General features: G+C 39.3%; 1 protein-coding gene across 1 annotated transcript in view; it reads right to left on the minus strand.

Moving 5' to 3' along the window:
• Positions 1-12252, minus strand: part of GPHN (gephyrin) — a 189448-nt gene that overhangs the window by 104256 nt on the left and 72940 nt on the right. The gene's annotated exons all lie outside the window — the stretch shown is intronic.

Consider the following 12252-nt stretch of genomic DNA (forward strand, 5'->3'; position numbering starts at 1 on the left):
TTTTAAAAAAAGGAAAACCTAATTTAAAATGAAACTTGTATGTAATATAAATATATTTAAACAAAGTATACAATTATAATCTTAAAGTTGAATCCCTGGTTTTCAAAGAAATGAACAATTCCTTACAAAATACATGGATGACTCTTATAGTATGAGCTAATGTGAAGAGAAATAAAATTAGAGAATTACATAAGATTAGGCAGGAGGAAGAAGAGGAATTTTAAGTTGGGAAATTCCTTCCTATGTAGATGATCTATATTTGTAGAAGCTTAGTTTTACTCCTATATTCAGGTTCTTTTGCCCTGGCTTTCATGACCATCTATTGATCATTAGAAGTGTTACTAGATGGACAAAGAAAAAGAAAACACCTAATTTTTTGTAGGATCAGATGATCTAATGTATAGCTTAATTCTCCCTTTTTTTCTGCCAGGTTTCCTAGAACACTTTTAAAGGAAAGGAAGTCTGAAATTCAGGTAACTGGAAAAATGTACCAGCTACCACAAATCATAATCAAGAACAAAACTACTAGCTGAAAACATTTGTTGATGACATAGCAGCTAAAATTTAATATATGGATCTCGTGGCCCATTTTTAGCTATTATCCTATACACCTTGGTCCCATATCTTAAATTCCACATCATTTATGCCCCTAAAGCCTTCAGGCAGGCTTTAATGAGAATGCAGTAAGGTGGATAATTGGATAATTCTGGTCCCAACCCTAAACCATTTTCTTCCCACACAGCAATATTTCCACTCCCATTACTTTCACTTTTTCTGCATTCATTAGGTGGAGAAAACCATGTTATTTAGATTCTGTTTTATAACGAAGAAAAAAAACATTTTTTTCTTTTTCTGGTTTTTTTTCCAGCAAGCTTCCTCATTATTCCATCTTTCAACATATAAGAATACCATGTCAGAATTCTAAGAACTGGACCAACATTGCTTGATCTAATTAATTATTGACAAATATATGAACCACTTTAGGGACAATAACGGAACTTTATTAACTTAATAAAATATGCCTATATAAAAATTATATGAAGAACAAAAAAAATAATGAGAAAAAATGAATTTTAAAGTAATGAATAAATTCAGATAAGAATTCATTTGCCACAAATGAATGATCAAACTAGATTCGTATGTATGTATGTGTGTGTGTGTGTGTGTGTGTGTGTGTGTATAACAAATTAAAGAAGCTGTGTTTGTGTGGGAATGCTAGCATTAGGATAAATGTCTCCTTTTGTCCCACTTTCCCAAATTAAATTCGCTCCCACTTTGAATTTGTTGTTTATCTCTTGAAGGAAATTTATAGATCGCAAATAGTACTGGTATATATATATTTTGCATAGAAGGTATGAAATGAATGTATGACACTAGGTTGAAGGTGACAGTTGTGGCTGTAACTTAAAAATGAGATAAACACATATTCAGAGAGAACAAAACCAAGTCACTTGTCAAACGATGCTTTCAGAAATAGATAAGAAGGAACTAAGTGGTTAAGAGCCAGAAGAAAAAGAAAATAAATGCCATTGGAACAAATACATGAAACAAAGACTTTTAGGATCTTGGGGCACACCAGCTATTTAAGTTCTTCTAGGTCTAAATAGTTCCATAAGCCTAGTTAAGTAGGATTTAGGTAAATGAGGTGTGAATAATAATAACAGTTCTTGAAAAGAAGAGAGCCTGGGTCACTGATGTTGCTAAATCAGATAATGGTAGGATTAAGGAAAAACAGTTGGAAAAAATTATGAATATAGGGACATGCAGATCGAAATGGAATGCTTATGGAAAAAAGAAATCCGTTGTTATACCAATCATGATTGGAGCCCTCAGAGCCCTTAGATCCTTGGTTAAAACTTGAATTATTCAATTTCTGCCATCTTAAACTGTGAATCTAAAGTAAATTATTCACACATAATATCCCAGTGAGGCACAGCCCTAATGTGGTTATGGAGCATACATACTCTGAGGAGGATGACAGCTACGGTTCAACCATATTTGTCAGGGTTCATAGAGGAGCCAGACGAAAAGTATCTCTCCCATAAACAATTTACAGAAAACCATACCAGATTGGCTATTGCCTGGATCAGCAAGGACCCTGCTAGATGTTGGAGTTCCTGGACATTTGGGGACAAGTGGGCTATAAGGTGCATCATATAATATCCCCTTTATCTATTAACATTGTTGAAATGAAGATCAAAATTTATGGGTATTAAAATGTACTGAAAAAGTGAAATTCAATGGGGTGTACTAATTTTTTACATGACTGCAAAATAAACAATTCAGAAAATTTTCAGACATTGACAGAGGCTACATAGCAAGGAGCTGAGAGAAAGGAATTCAGTTTTTGTTTGTTATGAGTACTCAGAGAACCCTTTTTGGGCCAATGACATTTGCAATTTGAAAAACATGTTGTGTCACACTCAGTACGTGACTGCCATGGGATATTTGCCTATTTACCAAATGACTGACATAGTGTATATACAGTAGCTAATCACAAAATACCCATTTACAGAAAGCTAACTAAGAGCTTTAGCATGCCAGGTACTCCTTTGCGGCTGTGATTATTTTTAATTTATCAATATGTCCCTTTCCCCTCTACAGGTTGTGCAGGTCTGTGTTAGAAGCTTGTGCTTTGCCCTAGAGAATGCCCATTTTCTTTTTAAATACTTTATTAAAAACAAAGAGCCTAGTGAAGGGCAAGAGAGATAAATACAAAAGTACAGCATAGACGAAAATGAAACTAAATCTAATATATGTCTCTGAAAACCAGATGCAAAGGAATATAAGATTAGGCCCTACTTGTGCACTATTCAAAGAAACCAGCATATTCAAAGAAACTGGATGCCTTTGGTTTGAAGTATTCCTTATATTGTTTAATTCCATTTTAAAAAAATTGTCTCAGAATTAATGGAGATTTTTTTCAGTTAAGTGATCTAAAAAAACTGGATCTATCCCTTAGACTACTGGATAAAAAAGTATTTTTCTTAGAATACTAATTAATTATAGTGAATTACTGATACAAAAATGAAATCTGAAACTATTCTTCAGCTGTTCTTAACTGAACATCAATATGAACAGGGAACAAATAAATGCTCATCAAGTATTAAAATCATCCAGCAGTTTAGTTTCAGATAGAAAAAGTTGTTTTTGAACTTGCAGAAGTAGGAATATGGCACCTGTCTTCAATGTGCCATATTCTTATATAGATAACTGCAGATATGTGCTACAAATATATCCTTCAGCTGTATCAGATATTACCAACCACATGACTTGAGAAAACGGGTAGTACCCACTTACTCACCACTTGTTCAGTAACTGTTTTAAGTTACAATGGTGCTATAACAATATTATTTGAATAAAATAAAGATTAAGATTGTTAGAAGTAAAAGGAAGAAATATAAAGTTGGTTTATTTGATCAAGGTTAAAATAGATATGTTATTTCTGGTACCCCTTAATGGGCTTTTGCTGAAACCAGGACTGAAATGACTATGTTTATAGATAAGAGATGGGTATGGGTATGGGAAGAAGAGATCTGAAAACTGAAATAATACAGAATGCAATATTCTGCTGACACAGAAAGGATCCTAATTAATGCATAGATCTAGCCTCCAAAGTATTTAGCACTTATAAGTCTATAAATGTATAGATGTATAATTATAATTTGTCTATTAAGTACCAATTTATGTCCTGGATTTATTGTATATCCTACATTCCTAATACCTCTTTTGCAATTACTAATTAATTTATTTTCTATTTTTATCACACATAGTTAACAAAACAATTCTTAAATTAAAAAAAGGTAAAACAAAACAAAAAGAAAAAGAAAAACCCAATCTCCAACAAAGAAACAGAAAAGAGGTGGAACCCTTGATAAATGATAAATACAGCATAATATAATAAATACAAAATATTATTGTAAAGTATCAAAAGATCTCTGCCATAGTAACACTTATTGCTACATCCATAGATTAGTAGAAAATATTCCAAATAAATAGATCACCATTTATGACAACCATTCCTTAACATCTGAAATAATATGTATAATTTCTCAATAAGATTCTTTTAGTCACCCCCCAATAACCAAAATCTATCCCAATGAAAAACTATCATTTCCAAGATAAATGAGGCATAACACCTAAAAGAATGTGTAGCTTGTACACTTCTTGTTTATATAGGCAGTCCTCAGTTAATTACAATAATTGACATTGGGACTAAGCAAAGCAGCTGTAAAGCATGACCGTGCCAATTTACAGCAGCAGTTTTGGAAGCTGCAGTTGTTAGGTGAATCTTGTGTGGTGATTAGGTACGATGTCACATGACTGTCATTTGCAACCTCCTGCTGGCTTCCCCACTGACTTTGGTTGCTGGAAGCTGGCACTGAAAGTCACAAATGATAATAATGTGGCCACGAGATGCTGAGAATATTATAATTGCGAATCAGTTACAAAGCACCCCAATCGCGGTGAGGTTACAGGGCAGGTTTTTCCTAAGTTTCTTTCTCTGACTATAAAGCCACTGGGTACTCCTGGTTCTCTTGTCTGATTGTTTCCTAGGCAGCATCTTTTCCCTTCATTCCCCATAGTCACCCACACATTCCATTCCAATATTATTTTTAATATAACTAGACAGAGGTATATGAAAGTTGCTTCTTTGCCTCCTCTGTTAAATTAACAGGTGATTGATTTTTATCAAAAAATTAATATAATGGCATCCGAGAGGGGGGTGGGAAGTAAATGACAAAAGCTGGTCACCTGTTGCAATATATACTCCACCATTTTTCTACATGTCTTATGATATCACATGCAGGTATGAAAGTTGCAAAGCTTGTGTACAACGGAAAACAATAAGTATATCTGTTATTCTATACATGTTTAAACATCACTTATTATATAGCATGATGAAAAATAAAAGTTGTTGGGACATGAAAAGGAATTTGCTATTTTTTATCCTTAAAATTATCAGTATGATCTATGTACTGCATAGATTTTTTTTTAAAACTAAACTTTTCTGAGATTATTAACAGAAAAATTATTAGGTGCCTGGAAATTATTACACCACAGAAAAGATGTACTTAGCATAGATATTGGCTATGTAATTCTGGTTCCAGCATGGTGCAGTTCCTTTTATTTCTATTTATTTACTATTTATTTATCTATTGTATTTTTATACTGCAGATGACTGTCTTCAGTTTCCAATAGAAAAAGGTAAATTATAAGAGATAATAAACACATGATATCAAATAAATTATGAATCTGAAACACAGTAATACAATAAATATCATGGTTAATCCACTGATAGACTAGATAAGTTTATTTATAAGATTTATTTATATGATTTACATGTTACTCTGGGCAGCTTACAAAATTGAAACCACAAGCACACTAGACAACCCCAGCATCCAAGAATCTCACCTACAACAACAGCACAACTCATTCAGCCCCTGGTCCAAATACCTGGGGAGCAAGATATTTGGATAAGGGGTTCAGTGTATAGCAAAGGCTAACAGAGTTTAGACCATACAAATATTTGGGGGAAAACTGCTCTATAGGCAGATGCTGTCACTGAGAAGATATGTATCCAGAATCCAACATAATTATATTGTTAAAAGAGATCTGAAGACTTTACTAGCTCTGGTGGGATGGGCAGAAACAATGTGAGAAAGGTGGTAACATAAGTAATCTGGCCCTATGCCATGAAGGGCATTACAGATAGTAACCAGCGCCTTGAATAGCATCCAGAAATCTTTTCCAACCCAGAGCAGCAGTGTTACATGACCGTAATGAGGATTGCCAAAAACTTCCCATATTCTTGTGCTCTGGACCAACTACAATTTCCAAGTGTTTTTCAAGGGTAGCCCCATATATAGCACATTACATTAATCCAACTGGGAGGTGACTAAGTCTTATGAATTACCATAAGAAAGGCCTTCCGGAACTGGTGCACTAGATGAACAATTGGTGCACTAGGTGAACCTGGTCAAAAGGCCTCCTAGCCACTGGTCCAGAAGGACACCTAAATTGTTCACCCATTCTGACTGGGGAAGTGCACCCCCATGTAGAGTTAAAGATGGAAAATCCGTGAAACCAAGGGGCCTTAAAACTCACAGCGATTCTGTTTATTAGGGTCAAGCTGAAGTCTGTTTAATAGAAGGCACCCAATTTTGTAATACTGTAAACCAATACAGATGTGTAAGTATAATAAGAAGGTTGGAACTACTGCTAGGCTAAAAATCACCAAAAATAATTTATCTAGTATCTAGATTTTAACAATTTTTATAAATTATGCTATACTTTTAAGCTTTTTAATAATAGAACCTAAGAAATAAATCTTTTCTTATTAAAAGACAAAACATTTACGTAAGATAAAATATATATTTTCTTTTATAAAAATACATTTACATTCTTTTAACAAAACAAACTAATGATGTTTCACGGAAGTATTTTGGATTATAAGCATTTTGCTAAAGTTATAAATCTACAATTTAGTTCTCTAGGAATAGTGAAGTTTATTACTGTCTAGCACAAGTCCTGTTAGAACAAAAAAGTGAGTAAGCTAACTTTATTCTGACATGAAACAGATATTTTTTACTAAAATCTCTGTTATGAAAGTATATTGAGGTTGGGGGCACCGTTTTACGGTGGTTCTCCTCCTACCTCTCGGACCGGTTGCAATTTGTGTTGGCAGGGGGGCAGAGGTCGACCTCGAGGTGCCTCACTTGTGGGGTACCACAGGGGTTGGTCCTCTCGCCTCTCCTGTTCAACATTTATATGAAGCCACTGGGTGAGATCATCCGTGGTTTCGGGGTGGAGTTTCATCAGTATGCAGATGACACCCAGCTGTACATCTCCACCCCGGACCACCCCAACGATGCCGCGGAAGTGATGTCCCGGTGCCTGGAGGCCATGCGAGTCTGGATGGGGAGGAACAGGCTTCGACTCAACCCGTCCAAGACCGAGTGGCTGTGGTTTCCAGCGTCACATCATAGCCAGTTGGCTCCATCTCTGGCTATCGGGGGCGAGTCATTAGCTCCCGCGAAGAGGGCCCGCAACCTGGGCATCCTCCTGGATGCTCGGCTGTCTTTAGACGATCATGTGACGGCCGTGGCCAGGGGGGCTTTTCATCAGGCTCGCCTGATACGCCAGTTGCGCCCCTTTCTGGATCGGGACGCCCTACGCACGGTCACTCAAGCCCTTGTTGTTTCCCGCCTGGAATATTACAACGCTCTCTACATGGGGCTCCCCTTGAGGTGCACCTGGAGGCTCCAGCTAGTTCAGAATGCGGCCGTGCAGGGGATTTTGGGGGCCTCTAGATACTCCCATGTAACACCTCTCCTGCGCGAGCTGCACTGGCTGCCGGTGGCCTTCCGGGTGCACTTCAAGGTGTTAGTAACAACTTTTAAAGCGCTCCATGGCAATGGACCTAGGTATTTGCAAGACCGCCTCCTACCAAATATCTCCCTTCGACCAGCCTGCTCCCACAGAGAGGGCCTCCTTAGGGTGCCGTCGGCCAGTCAATGCCGGCTGGCGACCCCCAGGGGGAGAGCCTTCTCTGTGGCAGCTCCTGCCCTCTGGAATGACCTACCCCCCGACCTACGTACAACTACGGACCTGCGCCTCTTCTGCCGAGCCTTGAAAACCCATCTATTCCATGCGGCCGGCCTGGCGTAGTTTTGATTGGGCTTTGCTAGGAGTTTCATATGGGGTATTTTAGAGCAGGCTTTTTATTCAATATTTATTGTGATTTTTATTATTGCCTGTTCACCGCCCTGAGTCCCGTAAGGGAGATAGGGCGGTATATAAATTTAAATAATAAATAAATAAATAAATATATTTCCAACCTTTTATGTAAAATCTTTTGCACACTCAGCCTTATACAACAGAATATATATTTCATCACATGTATTACAATCATGAGTGTACTTCAATAATTCTCTTCTTTCAAGTACAAAAATACTTGCAAGGATACTTTATTAAGACATGTTCTACAAACAATTCATAACATTTTTCCTGACTGTAGTTGAATGAAGAAGTTATCAAAGACTACCAATTAGTCTGCAGGTAGAATTTACAGTGATCTATAGATCTTGATCTATAAAGCCCATTATGGTTTGGCACCTGGATATCACAATCAGCTCATTTATTAGATCATCTAGAGAAGCATTGTACCAGTGCTCCATTCTGGGAAGGAAGCTGAGGCCAAGAGGCCATGTTGCTTCCTGATAGCAGTATTATTTCTTTGGAGCAGTTTCTCTATATTGATAAGGTTGGCCTTGACCTTGACTGCATTCAGAATACTAAAAACAAAACTGTTCTGGAAGGTTTTCTAAATAGAGCAGGTCAGTGGTTCTCAGCCTTTTCTTTACCATGGACCCCCTTTAAATATCTTTTGTGGCCATGACTTAACTCAAGATTTAACTCAAGATTTAAATTATAACATTTCTTCAAGCCTTCACGAAACCCCACTGGAATGACATCGCAGCCCCCCCAGAGGTCCATGGACCACAGGTTGAGAACCACTGGACTAGGCAACTCTGCTTTTATTTTCAGTTGTTTTATCTTTGACTAGCTATTTTATTGATATTTAATTTTTATTCCTATCATGGATGCTTTAAATTGTTTTTATTATACTGGTTAAATGTGTTCAATGCAAAATAAATAAATGTCACAGCATTAATATTTTTTCCCAACTAAATGAAATCCAAATGAGTTTCTCATCTCCTTAGGTAGCTTTTCCAATGGGTCTTCACCTAGGTACTGTGCTATCCCGTTCACTCACATGCACACATAACAGTGGTTTAATGGCTTTAACCCAATTAAGGCCAGCCAAAAGCAGACCAATGCTAGTCCACAGAGCAATGGCTATGAGTCCACAAGGCCATGGTCTGGGAGACTTTTCTTTATTTTTATGCTGGTTTGGTTAGTTATCCAGTGTTATATTATGCAACATGGATGGCCATATAAATATTTTTAATAAATTAATATGGATATATTTTCATATAGCATGAATGATATCTATTTTATGGCCTATGTCCTAGTTTGGTCTTCCTTTTTCCATATATTTTTCTATAGAAACCTTATTGCAGATTTTCTATTTGATTTAAAATATTCCCTTTGTGCTGTAGGTTAGTAAGGATTCTTTTTCAATAAATTATGATATTTAAACAGAAAATGTTTTCACCAAATGTCTTTATTTGCTAAAGAAAACAAAATGGTTTCTGTTTTGATTTCACCAGATTCATTATATTTTTAATTATTCACTACATGAATAATTAAGATGTCTCAAAGTCACCTGAAAGGTCTAGGATTAGAAGGAATCTGTTCCCCCATCTAGGTCTGAATCTTGACTAAAAAGCATTCAATAACCAATTTATCCTAGGGGGCTTAGAAGTTGCTTCCCTGATACAATCCCAATAATCTTCTTAAAAAGGGAAACCTGGAGACAAGGTAATAGTTATCTCATACAGTAGATCCAGGAGTCTTTTAAGGAGGGCATAGCACAGCCTCTTTCAAGTCTGTATGAAATACTGCCTCTCACAGCAATACACTGATTATTCTGGGAATCCAGTTGACTATGCCCCCTTCTGTCCTCTAGAACAGCCAGAAATGGTATACTGTATGTCTAATCCATAAGTGGCAAGGGACATAATTAAAATCCTGCCTATAACACTGGAATTCAAAGACCTAAAGGTGTCCCAATTAGCATGGTTAGATATCATCCTGCACTGTAACTCCTTTTTGCCAAATCAAGACTCTGAATGATTTTATTAGTGAAATATTATGCATAAAAGTCTCAGCTGCCAAATGGGAGATCAATTAACATTTCCCTACTGAAAAGGCAATGACTATTCAAAACAAGGCAGCTGGCCAATAGCCCACCAATGCAGTAGGGGTCAGGAAAGAATATTTTATGGGTTACATGTATCCATGTAGTGAATAGTCACTGACGTTATATCCCCCTCTTTAGACTGGATATTTAAAATAATCTCAATTGTGTCAATTAACCTTGAAACAATATTCTTCCCTCATTATTTCTCAACCTGCCTCCAGAAGCTGTGAATGCTCCAACACTGGAGGTCTTTAAGAAGAGATTGGAAAACCATTTGTCTGAAATGGTATAGGGCAGTGATGGCAAAACTTTTAGAGACTGAGTGCCCAAACTGCAACCCAAAACTCACTTAGTATGTATTGTCGGGTGCCGGGTGGGTGTGGCCCATTGGGTGGGTGTGGTCAATTGGGTGGGCGTGGCTTCGGTGGTAACAGCAGACTGGGTGGGACTAAAAAGTTCAATCAATCAATTCCAACTTTGCAAGATCTTTTTTTTCGTGCGAGAAGTTGAAATTGATTGAACCTTTTTTTTTTTTTGCACATGGCGGCGGAGGCCTAAAGCAAAAAGGTCTTATAAAACCCAGCTGAAGGCCTAGGACTGGGGCAATGGCGTGCGTGCCCACAGAGAGGGCTCTGCGTGCCACCTGTGGCACGCGTGCCATAGGTTCGCCACCACAGGTATAGGGTTTCCTGCCTGGGCTAGTTGACCTCCAAGATCCCTTCCAACTTTTTATTATTATTATTATTATTATTATTATTATTATTATTATTATTATTATTATTATTATTATTATTATTATTACTGTTGTTGTTGTTGTTGTTGTTATTTAAATGCAAAGGCTTAATAAAAATACAAAAGTTTTGCATCTGTCATTTGCACTTCAGGAAAATGAAAGAAATGAGAGCAACTAAAACTGAAAGGCAAAACAGTGCTGACAATAGCATTATCAATAGACTAGGTTAACTTAAGGCAGTACAAATACCAAATGATTAAGGAGAGGAATTTCAAGCAAGTTTTGTTAAAAATATCTAAATGCATCAAACCTTGGCTGAAACATGCACCATACAAAGTTTAACATGGCAAGAGTAAAGACTACACCCATGGTGGTGAACCTATGGCATGCGTGCCACAGGCAGCACACAGAGCCATTTCTGTGGGCACGCATGCTGCTGCTGCCAGCAGCTCGCGCAGGTCCATTAGGCCACCAGCGCCCAGAGCGCCAGCCCTGCCCAGCACAAAGGAGACGAAGCAGCTGGTTAGCAAGCCCTGCGTAGAGGTGCACGCCCATGCCCAGCAGGCAAAAGGCCACCCCAAGCGGGGAAAACCAGATCCCCATCGGCATCATGGCTGCCCAGGCCCAGAAGAGATGGGGGGAGGTACGCAATCCTGGCTGGGACTGGGGGGCCATGGTGCCAATCGGGGTGATGGGTGAGTGCATAACAGACACGCACACAGACTCTGCTGTTTTCGGCGGTGCTTCTGATCAGCTGCAACACGCCATGGAGAGTCTGGCTGATACTGGCAAGGCAGGAGCACACACAGACTCTGCTTTTTTCCTTTGACAGCGATGGGGTTAGGGTTGCTGCAGCTGATCAGAAGCGCTGCCAAAAAGAGCGGAGTCTGTGTGCGCATATGCTATGCGCTCACCCGTCAGCCGTGCTCTCCATACCTCGGATCAGCTGCAGCGTGCTGTGGAGAGCAAGGCTGATGCGGGCTAGGCAGGCTCACAAAGAGACTCCACTTTTTTCGGCGGGGCTTCGATGCTGGCCGGCTTAGCCAATTTCCCCCTTTTTTCTCCCCGTTCCTCCTCCTCCTTTGACAGTGGTGGGGTTGGGGGGATGATCAATCCCCATTTGTGGCATGGCCGCCAACCAATCACCGTACCCTCTTCTCAGGAGGGCAACACCAGCAGCCAATGCTGCAGCAGGAAAAGCGGAAGGCAACGCTGCCCACCAGACCCACCTGGTGGCTCAGTAACTGCACTTCTCCTCAGCTCCAGGAAGCTTGTGCAATGGAAACTTGATGGTGAGGGCTGTGGGGTGTTTGCTGAGGGAGCTGATACTGGTAACGGAGCCGGGAAAATGGGCCAGGTGGGGGGAGTTGCCAATGCTACTGCCCTGAGGCTTGGCAGATCCCCCCCCAAGCAGCCATGATTCTTCCTCCCCAGCCAGCCAGCCACCATCCCCTGACTTAATCCTTGCCTGGCCGGCCAGCTGGCACAAAACCTCACCACTCTTCTTGGCGGCAGCAACCTAATGGACCTGAGCAAGCTGCTGGTGGTGCCGGCCCGAGGCACGGGGGAGGGGGAGGCAGACAGTGCAGTGGCTTGGGTACCTTGGTTTCGTCCAAGTTGAAAGCGGAGGTGCAGCAGCGGGATTGCTCTCAAACAATAAGAGCCTTGTGCGTTGCTCGCTCGTGTGTGC

This window comes from Protobothrops mucrosquamatus, unplaced genomic scaffold (genome assembly GCF_001527695.2).
Source record: "Protobothrops mucrosquamatus isolate PMUCROS unplaced genomic scaffold, P.Mucros_1.0 scaffold218, whole genome shotgun sequence".
Lineage (NCBI taxonomy): Eukaryota > Metazoa > Chordata > Lepidosauria > Squamata > Viperidae > Protobothrops > Protobothrops mucrosquamatus.